Source organism: Opisthocomus hoazin, chromosome 6, assembly GCF_030867145.1.
Source record: "Opisthocomus hoazin isolate bOpiHoa1 chromosome 6, bOpiHoa1.hap1, whole genome shotgun sequence".
NCBI classification, from domain to species: Eukaryota; Metazoa; Chordata; class Aves; order Opisthocomiformes; family Opisthocomidae; genus Opisthocomus; species Opisthocomus hoazin.
In genome coordinates this window covers 72,851,880-72,867,171 of record NC_134419.1, presented here as the reverse complement: position 1 = coordinate 72,867,171, position 15,292 = coordinate 72,851,880, and positions in this window count along the sequence as shown.

The window sequence follows — 15,292 nt, the reverse complement described above, 5'->3', positions numbered from 1 at the left end:
ACTGCTAGCTACATATATCCTGAAAATGTTCTGTATGCAAAAAAAATGTACACTGTTTTTACAAGTACCGCTGTCCGGGGAGTGACAAAAAACACCATATCCACCCAGATCCTCTTTTCAAGGGCCAGCGCAACAACTTCTTGTCCTGGGAGCTATTGCTCTGCTCTGCCCCACATAACGAAGCGTGTTCTTCCCATTAGGACTGGCCTTTGGAAGAACCTTACTTCACTCAACAAGGTATTTTGCAGTGAGGTAAAGGTCTTATGGAAGAACTTGGGTTGCCTATGCAGGTTGGCAGCTTGTTTTATCCATTTTTTCAAAGGGCTTTGTGAGTCTCAGATGGTTTCTAACTGTCTGCTCAGCTTCTTAGGCTTCTTCTGGCAATGCTGTCCCAGCAAAGGGGCTATCTGCACTGCACAGAGTCATACAGATGTAGTGATTTGTATATGACGGGGTGAGGGGACTGCTAATCATGCTCTTTTTTAGGGAAATGTGTATGAAATACAGAGTTTCCCAGCAGAGACACCAATTAAAACTTTCATAGCATTATTTCCAGAGATTTAGAAACGGCCACTAGATCTAGGTAGCCCAAGTCTAACTTAGCAATCCTACATCATGAGTGATTTTTTTCGACATCATGATTTTTCTCTTTTCTTATCGTGTTCTCATGGTGTTCCAAGCCACTATGTGCTAAACACAGCAAAGCGCATACTTCAAGCGTCCAAATAGCTCCCTGACCTTGAGCAAGCAGACGCAGGAGAACTGTCTTGGATTGCAGCCAACCTGCTTCATTTCTTGCCGATACGGGGCTGCAGAGGGACTTTGCTCCTGATGGGGGATGCGCACCAGGCCACCGACGAGTGAATCAGCTGCTCTGTACGACTCGGGGAACCTGGAGCAGAACTTGCTTCTCTTTCTCGGTGTTTTAGAAAAATACAGACCAGCCCAGCATGTGGTCAGGAGAAGGGCCCAGTGTCAGCCAGGCACGGAATATTTTTTACTGACTAAACATGCACTAGGAAATGCTCGGCTCTCCCTCAGAGACAACAGGCTTTTCTTTAGCAAAGTGCTGACGCTGTGAATCCATAAAGTAAATCCTCAGCAAGAGACTGTTTCTCACCTCGTCTCACTCACAATTTAAGAAGTTAAATTTACACCCTCTCTGACAGCCTCTCACTCCATTCTAATCTGAAGTGACTGCTGCGGTTCAGTTCAGGGTTGGGAGAGATAATCAGGTTACTGTTGGTCGGAGCAGTACTGTGTGTTCGTCGAGGCTGGGGGTTCAACCACATGCATACTACATGGCAAAAATACATTATCTTAAATCTTTTTTTTTTTCCTGACATTTAAGTGAACACATTTTTCCTCAAATATGTGACAGGCCAAGAGCATCTGGCTCCGCCGATGCTCAGTAACTCATTACCCTGCAGGAGCTCCCTCATTTTTGAACCCTGGGCTTTGGTAATGCTCTTGCCTGGTTTATGGCTCTGGTGTGCCTGATTTGCGCTGGAGTCAGGGTATTACATTTAGGTGCCTGAGCAACAAATTTTGCACAGAGATCCAAACCTTTAATACACAGCTAGGGGAAGCGTTGGAGGAAACCCCCTGCTCATTACTCATTACTAGATTTAGAATATGGATGCTTCGAGGAATGACAAATGTAGAGTCCGAAAACATATGTATGAAAAAATAAAATGCAGAGGCACATAAGCCTGCCTTTCAGATCCTGCTGATGCTTTGTCTGAGACAGCAGCCTGATAAAACATCCTACTTGTCTGTTGAGGATGGTTGCTTAAGGATGTTATGATGACTGACATTTCTAGCATGTCACTTTTTGGTTTGGGATTGTCAGGATGGCTGTCATTCATTTCTCTCCTTCTTCCATTTCTTGTAATGCTTATTTATTTGCTTGGTAATGCTTAGTCTTCTTTTGGGATTAAAAGATGCTAAGACTACAAATAGGACACAGATGGCAGCAAGCTCATACTATTTAACGGTAAAGTACCAAACACATGCAACTATTTGTACTCAGCTAGTACTTACTAACAATCTTATGGTAGATCATTCATAGTAATTTCTAACAGAGATGGGTCTCTTCAGAAAATCTGGATTCTGCTCCTTATAGAAAATCTCGGGATGACTTCCCAAAAGATATCCAAGGAACTTACTAATACTGCAGCAGTAAAATTACCACTTCTCTCCTAATGTGCTGAACAGACCAAGAAGTTCATGATTATCAAGAGGCCTGATTCCTGCTAAGGACACAGAAGAGGAATGTAAGCAGTGCCTGTCTCCATAGACGCTCCAAGCTGCTACATGGGAGCTACTACCTGGGTACCCCGCTGGCATGCAATGTGAAACATCCTACAAGCCAGGAGAGAGTGAACAGATTACCACTGCCAGATCGCAGGACAACATCTGAGAAAAATATCAGGATGGAAGGGAGGAGTTAAAAATGGAAAGCTTTATATCATCGGTGTTGTGTTGGGTGACAGAGCAGGTTGGTAGCAGGGAGTAAGTGAGAATACCAGTCTCTAGCAGAGCCTTTATGAGGCAGTGTAAGTCTAGCAGGGGTTAATAGGAAGTAATAGGAATGAACTTGGCTGAATTCAGAGCAAATAGTGAGATTTTCTTTCCCAGAGGTTTGAGATTTGGAGGTTTGGCAGTTCACTAACTTTAAAAGGGGTGTTTGGAATATTTATAATTATTAATCTTTCAAATCCCTGGCGGGGATATGGTCCTTAGGTGACTCAACTGCCGAAGAGGTAATATCTATGGAGGGTGGCTGCTGGCTGAAAAGAAAAAAGGCTGTGGACTGTCTTGGAGCGTGGTGTATTTCTGCTTGGGTGCCTTGGTCTTTCTTCAAGCCTTGAGATTGCTTGCACTGTTGGGAAGGATCCACGACCGCTACCTGCTGCTGGAGATACAGGGCATATAGATTCAGAATCATAGAATCAGAGAATGGTTTGGGTTGGAAGGGACCTTAAAGATCACCTAGTTCCAACCTCCCTGCCATCAGCAGGGACATCTTCCACTTGACCAGGTTGCTCAGAGCTCCATCCAACCTGGCCTTGAACACTTCCAGGGAGGGGGCAGCCACAGCTTCTCTGGGCAACCTGTTCCAGTGTTTCACCACCCTCATGGTGAAGAATTTCTTCTTAATATCTAATCTAAATCTGCCCTCTTTTAGTTTACAGCCATTTAGTCCTCATTACATGTCAAAGTGGGAACTGGTTTATTTATGTGGCCAGCAACTGTTGGCTGTGTCTCTGTTTTTTTTAATTTTTAAATTCCTGTAGCAAGAATTAAAGGTGGAATCTCTTGAGCTTTCTGGAAAGTAAGTTTTGTTGGAGGAAAACCGAGTTTTAATTCTTTCCCGACAACTTCCCTCCCTCCCCCCCAAAAGTAAACTAATGTTACAGCGTTGCCCAAATCCACTGACAAGGCCAGCTTGTGTTGAACATAGTTGAAACAATGAAACTCTGTTGGTATCTGATCTCCTGTAGGAACTTGGAAGGCAAGCACCAGAACAAAGTCGGGGCGACTGTTAGCAATACAATCACCTCAGAAAGGCTGGAGATCGCCCTTTGCCTCGTTCTCCTAACCCTACCACCAAAAAAGAAAACCGTGTTTGTAGAAGGTGAAACAGTACCTGACCTGTCGCCTCTTTTTTCCCTATATGATTTCTTCATCCCTGTGCTGGAAAGCTCTGTTGCTCTACACATTGGAAATCCAAACAACGTACAAGGATATACTTTGCGGAGCAAATGCTGCTCTGACCCTAAGCCTGTGCTGCTGCCCACAGAAAGGCACCAACCCAGCTTCCAGTGAAGACACATGAGAAATACAGAGGGACTGATAAGGTACAAAACTCTCTATTAGCTTCTGCTAAAAAAAATTGTGCATCTGTCCAGAAAAGTCTCAGCTATTGAGATAACCAGGAAACAGGTTACTTGCCTGGTGTTGGCATCACCACCACAAGTGGATCCCCCTAGGGGAGTGGGGGGGACTGGATTCAAAGTCAGTTTTAAGTGGCCCTTTCCCAGGCTCTTCTGAATGCAGACAAGTTTAATGTTTTCTGGCTATCTTTTATTTTCTCTCAGCTGTCCTCTTAGGACCTCTCTAGAAAACAGTTCATTGTAGCTTTTCTTATCTACAGGTGGGGGAACTCAACTGAGTGGTGGGAAACGTACTCCTGTTCTTAAGAAGTTGTTAAGAAATGAGGGTTGTGCTCCCTGGTGATGGCAGCAGTTGCATCATTAGCCATTGACGAAGAAAGGCATCTGATGCTGCATATTTTTATGCATGATGTCAAGTCTCCTTGTGATGATTCTAGCTTTATGCGGGCTCAGTCTAGGGACAAAAAAAGGAAGAATCATAGAAAAATACAATAGTTTGGGTTGGAAGGGACCTTACAGATCACCTCGTTCCAACCCCCCTGCCATGGGCAGGGACACCTTCCACTAGACCAGGTTGCTCAGAGCTCGATCCAACTTGGCCTTGAACACTGTCAGGGAGGGGGCAGCCATAGCTTCTCTGGGCAACCTGTGTCAGGGCCTCACCACCCTCATTGTAAAGAATTTCTTCCTTAAAACCAATCTAAATCTACCCTCTTTCAGTTTGCAGCCACTACCCCTTGTCCCAGCCTTACATGTCCTTGTAGAAAGTCCCTCTCCAGCTTTCTTGCAGGCCCCTTCAGGTACCGGAAGGCTACTGTAAGGTCTCCTGGAGCCTTCTCTTCTCCAGGCTGAACAGCCACAACTGTCTCAGCCTTTCCTCCTAGGAGAGGTGTTCCAGCCCTCTGATCATTTTTGTGGCCTCCTCTGGACCTGCTCCAAAAGGTCCATGTCTTTCCTGTGCTGAGGGCTCCCAAGATGGATGCAGGACTTCAAGTGGGGTCTCAGCAGAGTGGAGCAGAGGGGCAGAATCCCCTTCTCTGCCCTGCTGGCCACACTGCTGGGGATGCAGCCCAGAGTACAGTGGCCTTTTGGGCTGCCAGCGCACACTGCCAGGTCGTGCTGAACTTCTCGTCAACCAACACCCCCAACCTGAAAGTCTTCTTCATTGTAATGAGTGCTTGAGTTTGCCTACACAAAGCTTTCCTGTTAACATCAATAAGTAGTACTGAAATCAACCATTTAGACAAGATATAATGGCATATTATTGCCTGTGAAGGAATTGCACTTAGGTTTTCCAGTATTCCTCTGTTGCTAGATGTAGTATCACATTACAGGAAGCCTGACTAGACAAACCTAAGCAAGATCTAACGATCTGATGTTCTTCGCTGTTCTGTTTCAAGGGCTGATGTGCAGATGCTGATCAGTTTTGGAGAAAGTGTGGGCTGGCATCTTTTGCTATTCCAGAAGAACTAAGTTTCAGAGCCCCATGTTCTGGAAGAACTGGGATGAAGCTCAGAGTGTGTTTTGTCTCCTCAGGCCAAGATTACTCCTGAATCTCCAGAAGAAGCTGCATAGGATCATGTATTTTTGTTGTGCTGGTTAGTCAGCAAGGCTTTTAATGTCACAGGAAACCTGAGGGATGCAGCTACAGATCTGTATGTGGTTAACTCCTGAGGCATGTAAGTAATGTGCTGGAAAAATATATTCCAGGCTTAGCTTAAAACAAAATAATACAAATCCCACCACCCCAAATAACAACAAAAAAGGAAAAAAAATCACAAACCCCAGTATCTGTGAGAAGACAGAGGGTTCCCTCCATTCTTACCTACATGAAAGCAGATTTTCTTGGATTATGACCAGCATCTATGTGCTTTTTCACCCACTCAGCTGTGTTAGTCTACAGCATCTCTTTAGCAATAATGTTTGAATCTAAGTGTCCCACAAAATCTTGCAAGCTACTCCTTGGCACCTTTATCACATTTACAAATATTAGGCTACATTTTTCAAGTTCTCCACCTGCTACTTCATCATAGTGCACAAGAACATATGCACTGTCTGCCAGACCAGCTCAGGACTTCATTTCCTTAGATGAGCTAATCAGCAAACAGGCGCCAGTTAAAGCAGAATGAACCAAGGCAATCATCTCAGAAAAGTCAGTGGAATTTTTCTTCTCAGGCAAAAATGAGTAAAAAGAAACACAAGAGTTTTATTGAGCATGAAATCTTCAGACACCGAGGACCAGATATTGCAAATTCTCATCATCCATCATGAATTCCGGACTAGAGAAGCACTAAGTACATCAGTGGTGTTGCTGAAACTATTAGCATTTGGGTCCCATGTGTAAGCAGTGGGCTACGGAAAGGAGATGAGCTTGCAGGAAGATAAGCATTCCTCAGAAAAGCTGTGAACCCGAACTCTAACGGCCGCCAAAAATAATTTTTATACTGTTTACCAAAATGCAGTGCTTCTAAATGCTTCTCTGTTAGAAAAGGGTACTTTGTATTGTCAGTAAATGGGATAATAAGGAAGTGTGAAAGATGAGTCACCAAGCCACAGGGAAAGAAAACGTCGTGTGAGCAACCGCAGCACCCTCACTCGCCCTGTGGTCCTTCGATAGAGCATCACACAGTTTCCGGCAGCCATGGCCTCCAAGAGAGCTATATTCAGCTCACCAGTGAGGCTGAGGGTTACGGATATTTATTCCAGCTGCCCCAGATGTGCCTACACGACCTATCTAAACAGCTTGCAAATTTGGTAAGTACATTTATCCTGACCTTACAGGTGTGACTTTAAGGCTTGAAGATCTAAGCCCCATCTGCTCATAGGATTCAGGAGACAACACGCCTTCTGAAGACACAAAGCGATTCGGCTGATGTCTGTGGTGAGACTTAAGGCAGGAATCCTGGCACTGCTGTCTAACAGGGCTGTCCTCTCCGCGTTTAGAGTCCGAATTGTTATATTACTGTCCTTGAGTGCTGGGATGGGGCAGATTCAAAGCAAAACCACCCGGGAAGCTGGGTAAGTTGAGCCCAGACTTGGAATAACACAGGACCAAAATGCTGACCCAGAACGATGAGCAGGGAGGGAAAATGGGGCTGTGCTGCTAAATTCTGACCGAAACCTATTTCTGCAGACAACGCTTGTGTCAAAAAAAACAAAACAACAGCAAAATGAAACATGACGTGCAAATCAACCACAAATTGTGATACTACTGCTAATGCTACTAGAAGTTAAAAGTAGGGGAAGTAGCAATGAAAAGTCAACGGTGTGGTAGAGCAGCAATAACTTGTTTTTAAATCTTCATTGCATCTGTGACCTCCTGCTTCACCTACATTTGAACCTGTGCTTGCTCTTAATGGCTCCTATATCGTGTCAAGTGAACAGTCTGCCCCAGTAAATGCATCTTTCCAACAAAAGATGTTAAAAATAAAGTTACTGTGGGAAAAGTCATGCTGATGACAGTAACCGTAGGAAGCAAAGAAGAACTTGGCCTTGTGGAAAAGCAATATTTTCACTGTTCTGAGAGGATTTCAGAAATAACTTGGCATCTACTTTCAAAATGTCCTTGACAGTGCCCTTTTAACCAACTAGAAAGCAGGCAAGCTCATGTTACAGCATCAGATATGCTGAGCAACTGGTGCGGAGGAAGTATTAATGCCCACAAATCTCCTGCGTAAAATCACACACAGACAATTACCTTGGTTATGAACCACGGGGGTGTAACAGGCTTCAGCTAGCAGCCTGCCCAGCTGCTCTTTGGCACGGATCCTGAACAGACCTTGCAGTTGTCCTAAATCTTCAGTCACTTTCTTTCTCCCTCGCCCACTTGGCTAGCAGCCGTACCAATTATGTTAAGCATTCACAGCGCTGCTGACGGCCGCCCTTTTCCTTGAGACAGGGGCAGCTCAGTCAGATTGCCATCAACAGGCTCTCTCCCAGGCTTTCCCAGTAAAGCAGTGCAGGGTATAAGTGAAAGGCGGATACAGTCCCGAAGAAGGAGAACATCCTAGACAATCGCCATCCAGAACAGAGTTGTAATCAGCCAAAGAAATGGGTGCTCCCTTCCTAACAGAAGCAAAAGAGAGGAAGCCCCACATCTACCAGCTCCCCCGACACCAGGCGACTCTGTTGCACAGAGGCATCTCCTTGTGTGTGTCTGTTCAAGACCTCTGGTTTCCCTTGAAGAGATTTAGCATGGGACAGAGCTCGCTCCTTTTACCTATCCATGGACACCCTGTTCTTGACAGGGCCTGCTGTCAAAACCCCACTCATCTTTTTCCTGCTGTGTAATTTGTACATATTTACCTGTCGTTCTCTTCCCCTGCCTCTGATATCCTTTGTGCCCAAGCTGCTCCAGAGATCGAGCAGAGGCGTGTGGATATTTATAGAGCAGATAACGGATGAGCACCCTCTCATGCTACCTGGCTCGCGCTCCCTCCAAAGTAGATCATTTCTGCATGGTACTAAGGGTATTTCCAGACTATGTTCAAAGCATTTAAGCTAATGAAACAAAGATTTAGCATCTCGGAAGTCTATTAACAAACTTAAGAGGGTTGTTTTTTTATCCAGCATGTGTATTTATGTTTTATTAATGAAATCCAAGAGTTTTACAGTATATCTCTCTGTTACTCCTATATCACTCCTGTGTACAGCAGTGTATAAATTATTCCTGTTATTGGCCCTTGCTAGTTGTTTCTTAAGAAGTTAACAACAAAAAAGAGCCTTCTGTTCCTTCCAGAAATGAAGCCCCACTACCACACCAAACACAGGGCTGAGCTTAGCCCGCTCTCTACCTGTTTTACCTGCATGAAATCTGCATTTCCCCTGAGATCTGCTTTGCCTTCTGTGGGGGTGAGAAACCAGGGGAAAGCAACACGATTACCCTGAGAAAACAAAGAAAAATGCTGGGTATGAGGGAACCCACGCCAGCCTTAACTTGGTCTTTACACTGGCATGAGCAGGGGACGAAGCTCTGAAAGAGGAGTATGCAAGAAAAACCCACATGCTGCTTCGTTTCTCAGAAAAATATTCTCGTCCTTCCTGCTCCTCCTCCAGAAGCAGCCGTTTCTGATCCCTGAGACAAAACTCCACTGTTTTCCCTTGTTCTTCCTCTCTTAACCAAGCTCTGCTCCTGCAGTGGCTCTGCTGCTGCAGTGCCTGCGGCAGCGTTCATAGGGGCTTGGGGAGATGCCTTCCAGCTTCCTCCTCCTCCTCACCACCTTGCCTGCTAACTCTGCCTCCCCCAGCCCCGCTCCCGAGCATGACGTGCCTCTTGTTTTCTACCCTTTTTCCATTGCTTGTGTGCTACCAGCTTGGGGGATCTTCGGCCACAACCTGCTCAGGTTTTCCTTGTTAGAACCTGTCTGCTCCCATACCCCTTCCTCCTCCTCCCCAGAGGAGAGGGAGCTCCTACAGGCTCACTTTCCAGACCAGCTGCGCGTTGATAAATAATTATGCAATATTTAGTGGGTATTTACTGACTGCAAAGGAAAGCAAGCCTGCAGTGATCTGTGGAAAAACAAGGCAGGGATCGTCTTTTCAAGCCTGGACAAAGGAGTTCTGCTGAGTGACTAGCTCACAGCAGCATCTGCAGTGCAAACAGTTAACTGTTGCATTTAAAAAAACATGAATGTGAGATTAAGGTAGAACACTTAAAAATAACCATTCTTAATGTTGCTACGGAGACATTTATTATAGCCATTGTACGTGATGTGCATTGAATATGTTCCATGTAGGTAACATTTCTTTTTCAGACTAGTAGAAGCTGACGATACTCCCATTTGTACGAGATGGTATGTAGGAGCATACAGCTTGTGGAACTAAACAATACTAGAGAGGAGGTTTACTCGTTTTTTCGACTCTTAAAAATTTGTAAATGTGCAGTTTTAGTACTCCATTAACAGTTTTTTGCCCTTGCAGATATCCCTTGTTTAATACATTCTGCCTTTACTAAAGCAAAAGTGCTTAGGATCATTGTAATTGGGGTGATAAACACAGCAATCCTATTATAAAAATAAGAGTTATAATTCATATGGCTGGCAGTGCTTGCATCTGGAGCTCTCAGTTAAATCTGAGTAGTTTCAACACATGGCATTCAAACAAAAACTGTATTGACTGCATTAAAGATTTTATTTGTCTTTAAGCCTAGCTGATTAGGTCACAGCAGTGAAGGTAAAAAATGTATTGCTGGTGCTCATGTAATTACATGGGCTGCTTTTTTTAAATGCTTTTGAGAAAACGTTGCCGATCAAAAGCAGTTATGTCAAAATCTTGGCAAAAAAAAAACCCTCCCAGGTTTCATTACCATATTCTAAGCTTTACCCATTCCAATAAAAATAAAGTATTTGGAAACACAGCCCTCACAGAACTTCAGTTTCACTTTTTATATGACAGTTTTCATCTTCCTGGCTTTTTTTTTTTTTAAATATTGACTCGGATTAAATAACGTTGTACGGATGACAAATTTTAGCAGAAATTATTCAGGAAGCCAAGCTTCTTTAGGGCTTATTTCAGAGAAGTTTTAAATTTCATATTGAAAATATTTACTTCAGTTTTTCCATTTGTTAGACTGAGAGCTCAATAAGTAAATTCAAATAGAAGTGTACAGGGTGCATTTCAGGCAGCTGTGGTTTTCAATACACGCTTCTAAAATTATTGGAATAACTGAAAAGTTGTAGGCTGGCAGTGGGAGGAATTTCTAATTTGCTGCGATACTGAGGACAACAGACAAGCTCCTCACATCTTTTAGCCTGCAAACCAGAACTTCACCTTCTCAGTCTATCCAGTATCCTCAGCATCACCTGAGTGCCCAGGAAAAAAGAATGGAAGATGAACAGAACCAAAACTGTATGAATATACAGGAGTTTTGCCTTCTGGCTTAATGAAGCTACAAGAATACAGTCTGTTTGAAAATGGGGACTTTATTTGTCAGTTAAGAACGATTTGAATTTTTTCCCCTGTCAGTAGTTTGGAAGTGAACAAGAACACGGATTTAAATCACACTTCTGCCAGAGGTTTTTATCTACTATTTTTACTGCAAGTCCAAATGTTAGAAAAATCCACCTCTGATTTTTTTCTTAATTATTTTTGATACTTTCCTTGTGTAGGCAATTCCTTTAGCCCCTTCTCCTGCACCGCCTTTTGCACAAAGAAGGTAGAAAAAGTTATGGCCCAGTCTCAGTGTCTAAGGATAGGGCCAAATCTCTCTGCTACTGCAGAGATAATACAGTTTTCCAACCTGCAAAATGTTTGTGAAACTATGAGTTGCTTCTGGCCTTTTGAATGTCACTTTGCCTTGCTCTGAACAGACTTCGAACAGAAGCAGCGCAGACAGCACAGTACGAAACCAGACTACTAAATAAACTCTAACGCGAGAAAGACAGGAATTGTAACGTTATGCTTTCTCAGCTGAAACGTGTTACTAATGGTATTTACAGAGATTTCAGTAATATAGCTACTTGTCTTACATAGTTGAACAGAGTAACTTATGTTGTTATGCATATATAGCCCAGATTGATATGTATATGTATTATAATATGTAGTCCAGGTATGTGTGCAATTATAATCATTTGTCATTATATATAATCATAGGGCCATCTGCTGAAGACAAGCTGCTCGAGTTTGTGCAAAAATATGTTGTGGAGGTAATAAAGCTACATGTGTGAAGACTAGCCATAGGAGTCCTCATGCCTCTTCTCAGTCTCTGAATATAGAAGTATCAATATAGGCTCGGGAAGACTGTTGTGAAAACCTGTTAGTCGGAAGGTATAGAAAAGAGAATACGGAAAGGAGTGTTTCTGTTTACCTTTCCTAAGCTTCCTGCCAATACAAAAGACCACACAAGAAAGCCAATCTACTTTTCAGTGCTCAAATGGCCTTGCGTTCAGACAAGGAACGGAGCTGAAATGGCCGTCTTCCAGCTTTGTGGTGGGAACTGAGGAAACTCTTTCTTTACTTAGCGCTTGTCAGACTCATCTCTAAACCAGATATTTTTATCCCCCAGATTTATTTACATCAAAATGCCTGGTCTAGCTTCCACTGCCTGGAATAAGCTATTTTCATTTTAGTTTAAACTGTTATGTTGATGGGGGGGAGGGTGGGCGGCAGACAGAACAGGAGAGAAAATGGAAGGATCTCTTCGGGCATTTGTGGAAGGTTCAGCTCGGCAAACACGTTTACGTATGCTTAGATGGACAGCTTTCATGTACAGCCCTGTGTGGATGCCTGCAAGAATGAAGAAGCCGGAGGAGTCCCAGAGTTGCAATACGCAGGCATGCCTGCCCGCTGTACTTACACAGACCACACCTTCTCCATGGGGTAAGGAGATGAGCTGACCAGTGGTTTTTTTTTTCCTTTTTAGTGGCTTGACACCACGTATGAAACTTAGAGGCAATCAGAGAGGCAAAGGTGAATAACAGAGAAATCCCAGAATCTTCCTTTGCCAAGAAGCCTCACAGATCTGGGCTAAAATTTCTGAGACGCTCCCTCTGGCTTGGAGAATCAGGGCAGCTTCCCTCAAATCCTCTACTGTCCCCTTATTTAGTTTTTCTTTCCAGCTGAGCCAGTGTCAGGATACACGGGAGCTGCGAGCAGCTACAGAAACCCAAGACCTGCCACGGCATGTCACTGATCCCAGGACTGTGGCTGGTGAAATTGGATTACCGAGTATTTGCACAAGTAAGCACTCTCCCGAGACCAGGTCACGGATCTCGGGCTCGGATTGTTGACGTGCCAGGCGGTTCCTTCCCGCTCCCCCCGTGCAGCCCATTCGCTCCCCCTTCATGGCCATAAAGGCTAATAAAGAGTCTCGGCTCTGCACCGAAATGGCTGCAGCAGGGACACGTGTTCAGCTGTGACCTTACCACAGGGGTGGTAACCTCCAGCAGAAGGGAGGAAGCTTCTCGCTGTGGCCAGATCTGGCCGAGCTTATCTGGAGGCTCACGAGACCGAGCAGACGCTCTGCGACCGGCTCCTGCCGGGGCCTGAGGCAGAAACCCCAGCCCAGTAACCAGCTACCGATGCAGAGAAGTGCACTTTTAATGAAGGGCAAGTGAGGCACAAAGCCTCACAGGGACCCTCATCTCAAAAATTATGTTCTTCCCTGAAGTGTGTATTAACTCTTTAGCCATTGAATCCTTGCACAAACTCAAAATTGCTTTTTAATACAGTTTCTTGAAGGCTCTCCATCAGCCAGAGGCTGCTTCGGACTAATCCAGGAAGTGAGTCAAGTATTAAAAAAAATAATGTGAGGTTGTGGAACATCAAAAACATATTGATCAGAGTGTAACTATACTTCAAATGTATTAGGGGAAGTAGCTAAAACAATCTCCACTCTGAAAAAGACGATTTGGGAGCGTGCAAGAGGGCCCTGGGGAGGCTGCCGGCAGTTCTTCTGAGGGATGGTGAATCTGCTGCAGAGTAAGTAAGCAAAAAGTACTTGAGTGAACATTGAATGACAAATGTGATAATAACTATCCCAAACATATCACTTTCTGAAGCTTAAGCAAGCTAGCATTTACATGGATACCAGAAGTCAGCGAAGAAAATGCACTAAGAAGCAAAACGCGTGTGACAAACCTCAGCTGCGTCTGCGATTTAACGAACAGTTTCTGGACTTAAGAAGTAACAGCAGGCAGGGAATAAAGGAAATCTTCAGTTTGCCTTGGATACCGGCAACGTAAAAAGCCTGAAGTGGTTATATTTACATTTTAAAATGGCTTTTTTTAAAAAAGAAAAAAGTCTTGGAAAAGTTATCTCAGTGCTACAGCTTATACGCGGCGGATCATTATACAATAAAATGCAGGGTCTGGGTGAGAGAGTAACAGAATCCCTAATTAAAAGACAGGATACTTTAAGCTCCAACATGAGCCTCTTGAAGTAAGCATTCAAAGCACCTTTACATCCAAAATGTTAAGCTCTTGATTAAACAAGCAGAACATACTTCTGATGATAATTAAAGATGAGCTTCAGTCAAAATACTGGATTTGTATTTAGGCCAAACTAAACCTTGGATGCAAACCCCGACTCCCTTTTTGTTTTGACACGTTCTGATCCAAACTGTTTGGGCTCTAAGCCACTGTTACCAACCAACCCCAGCACTTTACTTGTTGTGTGTAAGATTGCAAAGCTGTTTCATAACCAGAGTATCCCAGTCGTGAGACAGATCGTATTAGATCGGTAAACTGAGACACAAAGCTCCAACCCTCCTTTTTCAGAAGCAAATGTCAATTTGGGGCATCTGCATCTTTGGGCAGCCGATGGAGATTTTTTTTATTTTCTCCTGCTGCAAAAAGCATTCACAATTCCAAAGTAAACTCTGTGGTTTTGCATTAGCTCTGAAAATTGAGGTTTAGACGTCTCAGGTAGGATCCAGCCAAAAAGCAGCATTTAAAGAGCATTCCAACCTTGAAAACACAGATCTAGCTTCCTTTTCTGAATCCATACAGTGAGTCATTGCTAGGCTAGGAATAAAATCTCCTAAAAATCTCAGTTGCCATCCTGAAGAGTAACTAAACATTATGGGGTCAGATTTTTCAATAGGATAAACGGATGCATTCAGCTCAATGGATCCAACAACTGACTCTTGCGGCCGATCCGCTGGTGATTCTCTGTAGCACTAACACAGCCTGAATATAAGCGAGTCAATCAAACCATATTTTTTTTCCTCCAATTCCGAGCGAAGGAACTTAGCTTGTAACAGGGAAATGTACTTGAGGGATTTGGAAATGAATACAGAGCCACAAGAAATGGCCTGTCCTCTGTGCAAGGAGTGGGCTCAGAGGGGTCACGACGAAGGAGCTGGGTGAGCTGAGCAGAAGCCTTCCTCTCCCCAGGCACCAGCCAGAGGTGGGCTAAGCCCCTTCTCTCCTTCTGCCAGCAGCCTCACGCTGCACCCTGCCCCTTCAAAAGGCAGAATTAAAAAAAAAAACAAAAAAGAAAAAAAGGAATTTAGGTGGCATCAAAGGAAATCTCCCATGATCTAAAGCCTGTGTTTTTAATGAAGTTCATGCGAACAAAATGTAGGATCACCTGACAACGAGATGACATCGTGCTTGGCAGAGTTCAGCACTAGAACTGGAAGCAGTACTGATCACTGCGTTTCTTTTTTTTGTTAACGTGTCTTCAGATGTGGACCAGATCAGCTGCTCTCTGCACAGTGTATCCTGTCTGAAATTGTAGATGTCTGAGGACAGCCAAAAGAAAAGGATGCCCTCCAGCAGTCTGTCACCAGTGTAACTTCAGCAATCTTTGTATTGAAGAGCCTTCAATGCAATTTGTTTTTTCGTCATGAATTTACTGAATCACTTTCTAAATCCTGCTTCATGCAGCACTGCGAGAATGATAATCTAATTTTGGTCTCTAAGAGATGTAATACAAAAACAACAGCAGGCCCA